Source organism: Salvelinus alpinus, chromosome 10, assembly GCF_045679555.1.
Source record: "Salvelinus alpinus chromosome 10, SLU_Salpinus.1, whole genome shotgun sequence".
Taxonomy (NCBI): domain Eukaryota; kingdom Metazoa; phylum Chordata; class Actinopteri; order Salmoniformes; family Salmonidae; genus Salvelinus; species Salvelinus alpinus.
This window is the reverse complement of record NC_092095.1, coordinates 44344746-44359109: the sequence shown is the minus strand read 5'-3', so window position 1 is coordinate 44359109 and position 14364 is coordinate 44344746. Positions and strand designations below refer to the sequence as shown.

Here is a 14364-nt window from a genome sequence, read left to right as displayed (position 1 = left end):
AAGTGACTTGGTGTATAGCGAGAATAGGAGAGGGCCTAGAACAGAGCCCTGGGGGACACCAGTGGTGAGAGCACGTGGTGCGGAGACAGATTCTCGCCACGCCACCTGGTAGGAGCGACCTGTCAGGTAGGACGCAATCCAAGCGTGGACCTTGCCGGAGATGCCCAGCTCGGAGAGGGTGGAGAGGAGGATCTGATGGTTCACAGTATCAAAGGCAGCCGATAGGTCTAGAAGGATGAGAGCAGAGGAGAGAGAGTTAGCTTTAGCAGTGCGGAGCGCCTCCGTGACACAGAGAAGAGCAGTCTCAGTTGAATGACTAGTCTTGAAACCTGACTGATTTGGATCAAGAAGGTCATTCTGAGAGAGATAGCAGGAGAGCTGGCCAAGGACGGCACGTTCAAGAGTTTTGGAGAGAAAAGAAAGAAGGGATACTGGTCTGTAGTTATTGACATCGGAGGGATCGAGTGTAGGTTTTTTCAGAAGGGGTGCAACTCTCGCTCTCTTGAAGACGGAAGGGACGTAGCCAGCGGTCAAGGATGAGTTGATGAGCGAGGTGAGGTAAGGGAGAAGGTCTCCGGAAATGGTCTGGAGAAGAGAGGAGGGGATAGGGTCAAGCGGGCAGGTTGTTGGGCGGCCGGCCGTCACAAGACGCGAGATTTCATCTGGAGAGAGAGGGGAGAAAGAGGTCAAAGCACAGGGTAGGGCAGTGTGAGCAGAACCAGCGGTGTCGTTTGACTTAGCAAACGAGGATCGGATGTCGTCGACCTTCTTTTCAAAATGGTTGACGAAGTCATCCGCAGAGAGGGAGGAGGGGGAGGAGGGGGAGGAGGATTCAGGAGGGAGGAGAAGGTGGCAAAGAGCTTCCTAGGGTTAGAGGCAGATGCTTGGAATTTAGAGTGGTAGAAATTGGCTTTAGCAGCAGAGACAGAAGAGGAGAATGTAGAGAGGAGGGAGTGAAAGGATGCCAGGTCCGCAGGGAGGCGAGTTTTCCTCCATTTCCGCTCGGCTGCCCGGAGCCCTGTTCTGTGAGCTCGCAATGAGTCGTCGAGCCACGGAGCAGGAGGGGAGGACCGAGCCGGCCTGGAGGATAGGGGACATAGAGAGTCAAAGGATGCAGAAAGGGAGGAGAGGAGGGTTGAGGAGGCAGAATCAGGAGATAGGTTGGAGAAGGTTTGAGCAGAGGGAAGAGATGATAGGATGGAAGAGGAGAGAGTAGCGGGGGAGAGAGAGCGAAGGTTGGGACGGCGCGATACCATCCGAGTAGGGGCAGTGTGGGAAGTGTTGGATGAGAGCGAGAGGGAAAAGGATACAAGGTAGTGGTCGGAGACTTGGAGGGGAGTTGCAATGAGATTAGTGGAAGAACAGCATCTAGTAAAGATGAGGTCAAGCGTATTGCCTGCCTTGTGAGTAGGGGGGGAAGGTGAGAGGGTGAGGTCAAAAGAGGAGAGGAGTGGAAAGAAGGAGGCAGAGAGGAATGAGTCAAAGGTAGACGTGGGGAGGTTAAAGTCACCCAGAACTGTGAGAGGTGAGCCATCCTCAGGAAAGGAACTTATCAGGGCGTCAAGCTCATTGATGAACTCTCCAAGGGAACCTGGAGGGCGATAAATGATAAGGATGTTAAGCTTGAAAGGGCTGGTAACTGTGACAGCATGGAATTCAAAGGAGGCGATAGACAGATGGGTCAGGGGAGAAAGAGAAAATGTCCACTTGGGAGAGATGAGGATCCCAGTGCCACCACCCCGCTGACCAGAAGCTCTCGGGGTGTGCGAGAACACGTGGGCAGACGAGGAGAGAGCAGTAGGAGTAGCAGTGTTATCATTGGTAATCCATGTTTCCGTCAGTGCCAAGAAGTCGAGGGACTGGAGGGAAGCATAGGCTGAGATGAACTCTGCCTTGTTGGCCGCAGATCGGCAGTTCCAGAGGCTGCCTGAGACCTGGAACTCCACGTGGGTCGTGCGCGCTGGTACCACCAGGTTAGAGTAGCAGCGGCCACGCGGTGTGAAGCGTTTGTATGGTCTGTGCAGAGAGGAGAGAACAGGGATAGACAGACACATAGTTGACAGGCTACAGAAGAGGCTACGCTAATGCAAAGGAGATTGGAATGACAAGTGGACTACACGTCTCGAATGTTCAGAAAGTTAAGCTTACGTTGCAAAAAATCTTATTGACTAAAATGATATAGTACTGCTGGCTGGTGAAATAGGCTAGCTAGCAGTGGCTGCGTTGTTGACTTTGTTTGAAAGTGTAGCTGGCTAGGTAACCTCGACAATTACTCTAGACTACACAATTATCTTGGATACAAAGACGGCTATGTAGCCAGCTAAGATCAAACAAATCAAACTGTTGTACTGTAATGAAATGAAATGTAATACTACCTGTGGAGCGAAGCGGAATGCAACTACTCGCTCCAACCCGGAAGTGCGTATCGTAGAGGGAGAGGCAATAGAAGTGTTGTTTCTTGTATTATTGTCTTTTGTGTCTTTAGAGGACTGCTTCACCTTAATGTCCCCTTTCCCTTTTCTTCTGTCCTTATTTTGTCCCACTTTGTCCCTTCTTTGTCCCTTCTGCCAACTAGACACTCCTTGTTAGCTAGCTAGCTTCTTCCAGGAATGTCCCTAGCAACTGCCTAGCAACAGGTAAACAACTTAGCTAGCTAAGAAAACGGTATAATTTAATGAAAAATAGTTACTTTTTCAAAAGCCTTTCTTCTTTGTTAGCTGCTTGTTTGGTCTCCTATTCAGTTTGCAGTTTTCTTTTGATTTTTTTCGATGTACTTTACTCTAAAAAAACATTTAAATTTCAATATTTGTAGGAGCTCATCTTTTCAGCTGCTGCTGCTTAATTTGGAACTCCGGAACTACGGAATTACGTCATGGAAGGAGCTGTGTTCTATCTTCTAGAGCTAACGTGTACTAGAGTGTAATACAACTGTCCATGAATCTGCTGTTAATGTCATATTTATCATATTACACTGTTGAGCTGAACTGTGCCTGTATCTAACACCATTGCACCATACTGTATTCACTTAGAAAAAAGGGTTCAGCTGTCCCCATAGGAGAACCCTTTTTGGTTCCAGGTATAACTCTTTCGGGTTTCAAGTAGAACCAAACCTCTGTGAAGAGGGTTCTACATGGAACTAAAAAGAGTTCTACCTGGAAACAAAAGGGTGTTTCTACCAGTGGGGATACCTGATTAACCCTTTTAGGATCTGGATAGAAAAAAATTATCCAATTGATCAGAAATACAGTGTAGATATTGTTAATGTTGTAAATAACTATTGTACAGTGGTTCCTCCTTTAAAAGTTGTGAGCTTGCACCGCAGGACTTAGAGGTACCCAGCATCACGGCTTCATTGCTCCAGACCACCACAAGGGGGAGTTAGAGCACTCATTATGCATTTGGGTCCCAAGGTTTTTATATGACCAATCATATCGAGTGGTTCCAATGACAAATTTTGACGCAAGACACGCTTGCCTCGTGGCGTTCTTCAACAAAGATGGCTGACAAAACATTACAGTGGAACCAGATGCACGTTGTTATAACGTCTAAATGAGTCCAGCAAAACATTTACAATTGAGAGAAATATGTTAGTTAATGTAGAGACAAACGTTTGTGCATATGTTTTTGTCATAAAGTTAATTTATGAAAATCGCTATTTAGTAAGTTATCTGACTAGCTGACATTAGCCAGCTAGCTAGTGTTAGGAGAATTAATTTGTAATTTGTGTTGTTTAATGTTTTAGGGACTTCTGAGAAGACCAGCAAACCAGGCTGCCGTCTTGTGAAACAGTGGCTGTAAAGAATCTAGCTAGCTAAAAAATTTACTTCAAATTGAATGTGCAATTGTGTAAGCTTGCCTTGCAATGCAGCTGAAGTAACATAGCTAGCTAACTATTTACTTGCTAATTGTGTAGTGGAGGATAAAAATAACTGTATGCCTATGGATGTGTAGCTAGCTACAGTTTGTAGCCGATCTGTGTATGGACCCAAAAACGTTAGGTTCTGAACTAATATTCATACCAATCTATGAACATCAGCTATCATAGTTGTTGTATCAACTTCAAGTCTGAATGGCATTAATGAAGCCTATGGAAAGAGTAGAATATAATAACTTTATTGTGCCAAGGATGCAAGTCCAATATACACATGTACTGTAGTTATTACCACGCAGGAGATTCCTACATTGTAGCCTGTACATTGAATATATTCACTGATCATGTACTCTTCCTTGGCAAATAAAGGTGCGGTTTAGGTATGAATCTCTGAGATATTCTTTTTCAGTCATATCAAACTCCATTATTTGAATGATGCTGTGTCTGCATGTATGTATTACAATTATACACTTCAACAGTGTTTACCACTCCTGCTCCTGGGACATCAATGATTACACATTGTAACTATGCAATAGACTAGAAACATGATTGATTTGTAATTCATATATACAGAAAAAAAACAATGCCTATCTAACTCCATCTGCATTAATCTGAGGACACAGGATAGTATTTCAATTAGATACTTAATTTCAACCAGTGGAGAATGTGAAATGCTTTATTGAAAGAAGTTCATTATCCACGTGTTATAAATACATAAATGCGTTATAATTATGATAATTGTAATATTATAAATACAAGTTCAATCTGTACTTCAATGCACATATGGTGTGCATTATAAAACAAGGAAGAAAGACGAGGTGGGGAGAGAGGTGTAGAAGACAAAAAGGGAAAGAGGTAAGAACAGCGGCAGACAGCATATGATTCATGAATTACAGTGCTACTCTACTATTCTCTCAGTTCATCACAATTGCGGTGTCTCCGAACCAGCCTTGGGCCCCCAGTTGGCCCGAAGGTTATCTTAAGAGCGGGTAAGGTGGCGATGACGGGACTGGCTTCCTCTCTCACATCAAAACATACCTGCAGAAGAGTGACAGATGGATAAAGAGAGAACATGATTAAGCCTTGTTTTTTTTATTCTAACACGGTCAGTCCTCTTAAATCAGGAGGTGAAATGCAAAATTGACCTTGGATCATTAACTCTGAGGACTACTACATCTCTGTCTGTATTTCAATGTAAAGCATCTCTTTAATAATACTTCCTGTTGACCCGACCAAGTGACATCTTACCTATGATCATGCTGTGCCCTCTGTGTCAGCCAGTTCAGATGTGGTAGGGGTTCACCAAAACAGCTGATATGACCTTTCAGCTGTTTTGGTTTAGGGAGAAGGGGGAGAGTATGAAGTGAAGAAGAGAGACTGTTATTGTGTGTGTGTGGTCTCACCTGGTGTCCACACTAAGTGGCTACAGAGTACTTTATGCTGAAAAGCAGACACAAGGACAAACAATAGAAGATAATGTCAATAGAAAATACTGTATGTGATGCAGACACCTATCGGAGTGTACCTGAAACATTTAAATATAGAGGACTATGTGTCTCACCACTTGGTTATTGCAAGGCTAACCCCCAGGGAAATCATGACTTTGCATTAACAGATAGTCCAGTGAAAATGGATGTGTTTATGTGGTGTAAATCTGAAAATTAGCAGCTGACATCTTAAGGGTTTTTTAATTAATGCATGTGAGACAGGTTCCATGTACAACAAGACAGGCAGGGATGGAGAAAAAATACACAGAACATTTTAATTACCTCTGGTTATGGACACTTTTGCCGTCAATAAAGCTTCCACAGCCTGTTCTTTGGACAGTGAACATCTGGCAATATCTACATTTTCAACCCCATGGTCAGCTCGCTCTCTGAAAGTAAACAGCTTATTTTTAATGATAGTGTAAGAGGGAAAGGAATGAGATAGGAACAGCAATTTGTGAAAGATGCTGACCAGATTCCTAGAGCAGTCGATGTGATAAATATATTTTCCAACGCATCTGGTCTTTGCCTAAATCTTATTATAAAGTGTGAATTGTTTGCTGTTAAAGACTGTGTGATACCCTCTATATGCAATATTCCAGTCAAGGAAAAAGTAACACCTTGGGATTACCATATCTAAGGATCAACAGGAAAGATGCTCATTAAATGTTATACCTATTATTGAAAAAAAGAAAAAAAGAAGTTGAACCATTGTTTGCAGAGGGATTTATCCTTGAAAGGTCGAGTATTGCTTTTTAAAACTGAAGGTATCTCCAGACTTACTTATGCAGCCCAGTCCCTATATCTTGACAACAAAATAGGTAAAGCGGTTGACCAGGTGCTTTTCAACTTCATCTGGAAAAATCGTACACATTATATTAGGAAATCTGTCGTTATGAACTCATATCAATATGGTGGACTCAATTTTTTTGATTTTCCTACTTTGAATAATACTTTTAAGATAAATTGGGCTAAACATTTTTTTAAGAATCCTACTTCAATTTGGAATTTCATCCCTCATTATATGTTCTCCCATTTGGTGGCCTCAATTTTATGTTACTTTGTAACTATAACATTGATAAGATTCCTGCAAAATTATCTGCTTTTCATAGACAAGTATTCTTAGCGTGGTCGCTAATATATAAACATAATTTTTCCCCTCATAGGTTTTTCATCTGGAACAATAAGGACATTTTGTATAGAAACAAGTCTTTATTTTTTAAGAACTGGTTCAATAATCATATCCTACTGGTGAGTCAACTTTTTAATGCAGAAGGATTGTTACTCAATTGTGAGGAATTTTTATCTCGTTACAATATCCCTGTAACACCTAGAGAGCTCGCCACAGTGCGCCAAATATAATAACATAAATACTCATAATAATAATTAATGAATCATACAAGTGTTATACATCGGTTTAAAGATGAACTTCTTGTTAATCCAGCCACAGTGTCAGATTTCAAAAAGGCTTTACGGCAAAAGCAAACCATGCTATTATCTGAGAACAGCACCCCATCAAACAAACACATGAAAATCACATTTCAACCCGCCAGGCGCGACACAAAAGTCAGAAATAACGTTATAATTCATGCCTTACCTTTGAAGATCTTCTTCTGTTGGCACTCCAATATGTCCATTAACCTCTAACGAGCCTCTACCCCGGGTCCGGGATCACCCCCCACCCCCCCACACACTGATTAGCATAGCTAGCATAGCTTCACAAGTAGATAGTAGCATCTAAATATCATTAAATCACAAGTCCAAGACACCAGATGAAAGATACAGATCTTGTGAATAAAGCCACCATTTCAGATTTTTAAAATGTTTTACAGGGAAGACAAAATATGTAAATCTATTAGCTAAACACGTTAGCAAAATACACCACTTTTCTAACTCCATCAGTTTCTTACTACTTCAGGTGCTATCACCAATTCGGCTAAACTAAGATATTGATAGCCACTAACCAAGAAAAAACCTCTTCAGATGACAGTCTGATAACATATTTATGGTATAGGATAGGTTTTGTTAGAAAAAAGTGCATATTTCAGGTAGAAATCACAGTTTACAATTGCACCGACCATCACAAGACGACTAGAATTACTATAGAGAGCAACGTGTATGACCAATTTACTCTTAATAAAACATTTCATAAGAATAGACAAAGCATAGCAATGGAAAGACCCAGATCTTGTGATTCCAGACAATATTTCAGATTTTCTAAGCGTTTTACAGCGAAAACACAATAAATCGATAAGTTAGCATACCACATGTGAAAACGTTACCAGAGCATCGATTCCAGCCAAAGAGCGCTATAACGTAATCACCGCCAAAATATATTAATTTTTTCACTAACCTTCTCAGAATTCTTCCGATGACACTCCTGTAACATCATTTTACAACATACATATACAGTTTGTTCGAAAATGTGCATATTTAGCCATACAAAACCGTGGTTATACAATGGAAATAGTCACAACTCAAGCATCAAAATGAGGGACGTCAGCTTTCAGAGTGATCTAGTTTAATCGAAAGCTAATCATATACTTGACTAAAAAATACAGGGTTGACAGGAATCGAAAGACAAATTAGTTCTTAATGCAACCGCTGACTTACATTTTTTAAATTATCCTTACTTTTCAATACAGGGTTCGCCAAGTGAAGCTATACCAAACAAAATGGCGAAATATGCGTTTAAAATATTTCGACAGAACAACGATTTATCATATTAAATATTGCTTACTTTGAGCTGTTCTTCCATCAGATTCTTGGGCAATGTATCCTTTCTATGTTATAAACTTCTTTTGGTCGATAGATGTCCTCTGTCCTTCGAAATGTCCACTATCAACGACCGAGACCCCGAAACGTTCCCAAAGCTTAAAAGTGCACGACAAAGAAATTCCTCAGAATCGCACTAAACGGATATAAATTGCTATAAAACGGTTCAAATTAACTACATTATGATGTTTTTAACAACTATAACGAGTAAAAACATGACCAGACAAATATTACTGGTTAAACAACGATTTGGAATGAGGCAAGTCCGATGTCCATCCTGCTTGTGACGCGCGAAGAAAAGAGAGTGGTACTTCCACGTTTTCTTGTTTTATAGTGGCTGTGATTGTGCAATCGACTCCATTCAAAACGTGATGACGTACAGACACCCAGAGGAAGACGTAGGCAGTGTCGGTTTCTTCATAGCATTCACTGTCGCCTTAAAAACAGACTCCAGATCAGGGGTAAAAATTTCTGAAATCTGACCCCTGTCATGAAAAGTGCTGTAGATATAGTTCTGTACCACTCAGAGACAAAATTCCAACGGCTATAGAAACTAGAAAGTGTTTTCTATCCAATAATAACAATAATATGCATATTGTACGATCAAGAATTTAGCACGAGGCAGTTTAATTTGGAGACCCAAATATGCTAATGCGGAACAGCACCCCCTATAGTTCCAAGAAGTTAAACATCACAAATGGTCCTTTTGTTCGATAAATTCTGTCGTTATATCTCCAAAATGTCCATTTATTTGGCTCGTTTGATCCAGAAAAACACCGGTTCCAACTCACCGGTTCCAACTCACGCAACATGACTACAAGTATCTAATATACCTGTAAATTTGATCCAAACATTTCAAACAACTTTCCTAATCCAACTTTAGGTATTTTTAAAAGTAAATAATCGTTGAAATTTAAGACGGGATAAACTGTGTTCAATACCGGACGAAAACAAAATGGAGCGAGCTTTCAGGTCGTGCGACCCCAACCACAACAGTACACTAGACTCGACCCTCGTTCTGAACAGCCCTACTTCTTCATTTCTCAAAGGAAAAACATCAACCAATTTCTAAAGACTGTTGACATCTAGTGGAAGCGATAGGAACTGCAAGCAAGTGCCTTAGAAATCTAGATCCACATAGAAAACACATTGAAAAGAGAGTGACCTAAAAAACAAAATATTGGATGGTTTGTCCTCTGGGTTTTGCCTGCCAAATAAGTTCTGTTATACTCACAGACATCATTCAAACAGTTTTAGAAACTTTAGAGTGTTTTCTATCCAAATCTACCAATTCTGGGCCTGAGTAGCAGGCAGTTTACTTTGGGCACACTTTTCATCCGGACGTGAAAATAGTGCCCCCTACCCAAGAGAGGATAACAGCTTTCTAATTAGAAGAATGTATAATGTATTATTAGTAGATTTGGATAGAAAACACTCTGAAGTTTCTAAAACTGTTTGAAAGATGTCTGTGAATATAACAGAACTCATATGGCAGGCAAAACCTGAGAAAAAATCCAACCAGGAAGTGGGAAATCTGAGGTTTGTAGGTTTTGAACTCGCTACATATCCCAGAGAGGTGAAGAACGTTGGCTAAACTGGAACACTAGCGCAAGCCCATAGCAAATTAATGGAATCGAACGTTCGCAGAGCCTGTTTTGACTGGAGTGATGCTTACAATTCCATAAAAAATATATTCCTTTTTATTTTACCACTACAATGTGTTTGTCAGATGAAAATGGAAAAAAACAACTTGTGTAGAAAGTAAACACCCGCACCTCGATGGTGTCAACTGTGCTTATGTCTGCGTAATGAAAAAGTAGGGAAAAAATAACAACTTCTGACTATTTCTGGTCTAGCGATCGATGACAAACAAGCTCGCTGCCAGACTTACAAAGAGGAGATTCTCCTGATTTAAAATGGTGCCCGTGTAACAGTTTTTCTTCCATCCCTCTCCTCGTCCCTACCTGGGCTCAAACCAGGGACCCTCTGCACACATAGACAACAACCACCCTCAAAGCATCGTTAGCCATCGCTCCACAAAAGCCGAGGCACTTGCAGAGCAAGGGGAACAACTTCTTCCAGGTCTCAGAGCGAGTGACATCACCGATTGAAACGCTATTAGCGAGCACCCCGCTAACTAGCTAGCCATTTCACACCGGTTACACCCGACTTGAAAAAATCTAAATATACACATTGCGAGATATTTGGCGATATAGACAGACATGCCTATATTTCCCCCATAGGAAACAATGGGAAGACCGCAGAGTTCCAATATTATTTTTGTTGTTTACATTTTAACTATAAAACAACGTGAGCAAGTCTCATTACCAACATTAGCGAACCAGGCATTTTGATGTTAAACAATAAGCTGGGAATAGAACGTTCGGAAGGTGAGTTTGTGCCATGGTGCTCAATAGAACTAATAGGAGCTGGCAGGGGGGGAAAAGCACTGAAATAAGGCCTGTTTTTTCGCGATTACTTCAAAATGACAGGCTTACCAGGTCTGCTAGGGTGAGTAAAATGGTCAGAGTGTTCTCATTTGTGTCTGTAAGTAGCTAGCCAACGTTAGCTTGGGTGCTTGACTGCCGTTGTAAGGCCTGAACGCTCAAATCAACCCTACTCCTCGGCCTGAACGTCCAGTGTGCGCTCCAAGAGCAAAACGGTCTGAATTTACAAACTGAAATGTTTTCTCTGAATGGAAACACCATAATATTAATCAAATTAATTAAGCCAAATTTCTTAAAATCAATCCCATATACTATGTTATTACAAAAAAGTTTTTAAATTCTCTGGTAATGCCAATGCGGAATACAATCAAATGCTTCTCAAAGATGCCCTCTGGTGGTCAAAACTACATTTACATTTAAGTCATTTAGCAGACGCTCTTATCCAGAGCGACTTACAAATTGGTGCATTCACCTTATGATATCCAGTGGAACAACCACTTTACAATAGTGCATCTAACTCTTTTAAGGGGGGGGGGGGGGGGGGGTTAGAAGGATTACTTTATCCTATCCTAGGTATTCCTTAAAGAGGTGGGGTTTCAGGTGTCTCCGGAAGGTGGTGATTGACTCCGCTGTCCTGGCGTCGTGAGGGAGTTTGTTCCACCATTGGGGTGCCAGAGCAGCGAACAGTTTTGACTGGGCTGAGCGGGAACTGTACTTCCTCAGAGGTAGGGAGGCGAGCAGGCCAGAGGTGGATGAACGCAGTGCCCTTGTTTGGGTGTAGGGCCTGATCAGAGCCTGAAGGTACGGAGGTGCCGTTCCCCTCACAGCTCCGTAGGCAAGCACCATGGTCTTGTAGCGGATGCGAGCTTCAAACTAGAAATAACTTGCAGTTACAGAAGAAATGGCTGACAATTAAATGACGTGCCATAGAATGCTGCAGCAGCACGCAAGTTGGTCCGCAGTATGATGCAACTTTTAATGGAGGAATCGCTGTAGCTGGAAACCGCATATTTTTTATGGAATATCTACATAGGCGTACAAAGGCCCATTATCAGCAACCATCACTCCTGTGTTCCAATGGCACATTGTGTTAGCTAATCCAAGTTAATCATTTTAAAAGGCTAATTGATCATTAGAAAACCCTTTTGCAATTATGTTAGCACAGCTGAAAACTGTTGTCCTGATTAAAAAAGCAATAAAACTGGCCTTCTTTAGTCTAGTTGAGTATCTGGAGCATCAGCATTTCATCACCAGTGCACTAGGCCATGGAGGATTACATCCAAGAGGCGCTCCAACATCCAAGAGGCGCTCCTCTCTCTCTATCTCTTCCTCCTGTGCAACTGTATACTAACCGTTCTATCCGTCTCGCTCCATATCTCTACCATTATTTTGCCAGACTGCGTTTGTCTGTCTCTCTTTTTCTGTCTTTCTTCTTTCCCTCTCTCCCTACCTGTTCTCTCTCTCTCTCTCTCTCACACACACACACACACACACACACACACACACACACACACACACACACACACACACACACACACACACACACACACACACACACACACACACACACACACACACACACACACACACACACACACACACACACACACACACACACACACACACACAGAGGAGTGAGGACTGTAATCTTGGCTGGGTCTTGGGATCTGTCTATACCCTACAATCTAGCAGGGTCATAATTGGGCCCCCACCAAGCGGAGAGGATTCTAAATCCCTCCAGGGGTGGTTTGGCCTCTCTTCTTTCTCTTCCTCTTCTCCTTAAAGAGAGAGAGAGAAGGAAAAGCTCAATTTAGGTCAGTTTTGAAGGCTAAATTATAACTCTGCTACAGTTCCTTTTGCTGAGTCGTGTTTTTACATTTTCTCACTTTCTATCGTCTTTATAAAAAGGGAGACAAAAATGTAAGCTCTGTATTTCTCCTACAAAGGCTCTTCACTGAAAGAGGCCCATGTTGCAACATCTTATAGACTACACACAGGAACTAACTTACAAAGAGAGAGAAACAGACAGGTAAGAAGCTTCTGAAAAGTACTACTACCAATAAATGGGAATGGACTTGGCAACACGTGTCCTTTTTTAGTGTCACCATATATTGACATTAAACTAACGCAACAGGTATTAGGTATGATATACAGTGACAAGACAAAGTATGTGAACCCTTTGGAAATACCTGGATTTCTGCATAAATTGGTCATACAATTTGATCTGATCTTCATCTAGGTTACAACAATAGACAAACAGTCTGCTTAAACTAATAACACACAAACAAGTATACGTTTTCATGTCTTTATTGAACACACTGCGTCAACATTCACAGTGCAGGGTGGAAAAAGTATGTGAACCCTTGGATTTAATAACTGGTTGACCATCCTTTGGCAGCAATAACCTCAACCAAAAGTTTTCTGTAGTTGCAGATCAGACCTGCACAACGGTCAGGAGGAATTTTGGACCATTCCTCTTCACAAAACTGTTTCAGTTCAGCAGTATTCTTGGGATGTCTGGTGTGAACTGCTCTCTTGAGGTCATGCCACAGCATCTCAATCGGGTGGAGGTCAGGACTCTGACTGGGCCACCTTTTGAAGCCATTCTCTTGATTTACTTCTGTGATTTGGGTCATTCTCCTGTTGCATCACCCAACTTTTGTTGAGCTTCAATTGGCGTACAGCCTAACATTCTCCTGCAAAATGTCTTGATAAACTTTGGAATTCATTTTCCTGAGGCAGCAAAGCAGCCCAGTTGGGATGAGGTTTTGATGTTGGTGTGCTGTGCCGATTTTTCTCCACACATAGCGTTGTGTGTTCCTTCCTAACAACTCAACTGTAGTTTCATCTGTCCACAGAATATTTTTCGTACTTATGCAAACTTCAGACACGCAGCAATGGTTTTTTTTGGACAGCAGTGGCTTCTTCCGTGGTGTCCTCCCATGAACACCATTCTTGTTTAGTGTTTCACGTATCATAGACTCGTCAACAGAGACGTTAGCATGTTCCAGAGATTTCTGTAAGTCTTTAGCTGACACTCTAGGATTCTTCTTAACCTCATTGAGCATTCTGCACTGTGCTCTTGCAGTCATCTTTGCAGGACGGCCCCTCCTAGCAATAGTACTGAACTTTCTCTAATTTCTAGACCATTTGTCATACCATGGAGATACTTTGTAACCCTTTCCAGCTTTATGCAAGTCAACAATTCTTAATCTTAGGTCTTCTGAGATCTCTTTTGTTCGAGGCATGGTTCACATCAGGCAATGCTTCTTGTGAATAGCAAACTCAAATTTTGTGAGTGTTTTTTAAAGGGCAAGGCAGCTCTAACCAACATTTCCAATCTCGTCTCATTGATTGGACTCCAGGTTAGCTGACTCCAATTAGCTTTTGGAGAAGTCATTAGCCTAGGGGTTTACATAATTTTTCCAACCTACACTGTGAATGTTTAAATGATGTATTCAATATAGACAAATACAATAATTTGTGTGTTATTAGTTTAAGCACACTGTTTTGGCTATTGTTGTGACTTAGATGAAGATCAGATCAAATTTGATGACCAATTTATGCAGAAATCCAGGTAATTCCAAAGGGTTCACATAGTTTTTCTTCCCACTGTATGTTCATTTCCCTCCTTTTCTATGAGTCAGGCCACACCCATGCACACATGCATGCGCACAAGCAACACACACAGGTTGAGATTGTTGTTCTTGAACGTACTTTCCTCTCTGCCAGTCCCAGGTGTAACATATTTGTAATTAAGGGAGTGGCCCAATATGTAAATGCT

General features: G+C 41.6%; 1 long non-coding RNA gene across 1 annotated transcript; it reads right to left on the bottom strand.

The window, feature by feature from the left end:
• Positions 1–4543: 4543 nt before the first annotated feature.
• LOC139531357 (uncharacterized) lies at positions 4544–5747 on the bottom strand. The gene is made up of 3 exons (XR_011666343.1): positions 5641–5747; positions 5120–5199; positions 4544–4909 (listed from the first exon to the last, which is right to left on the bottom strand). It is a non-coding gene; the product is annotated as an uncharacterized lncRNA (long non-coding RNA).
• Positions 5748–14364: the final 8617 nt, after the last annotated feature.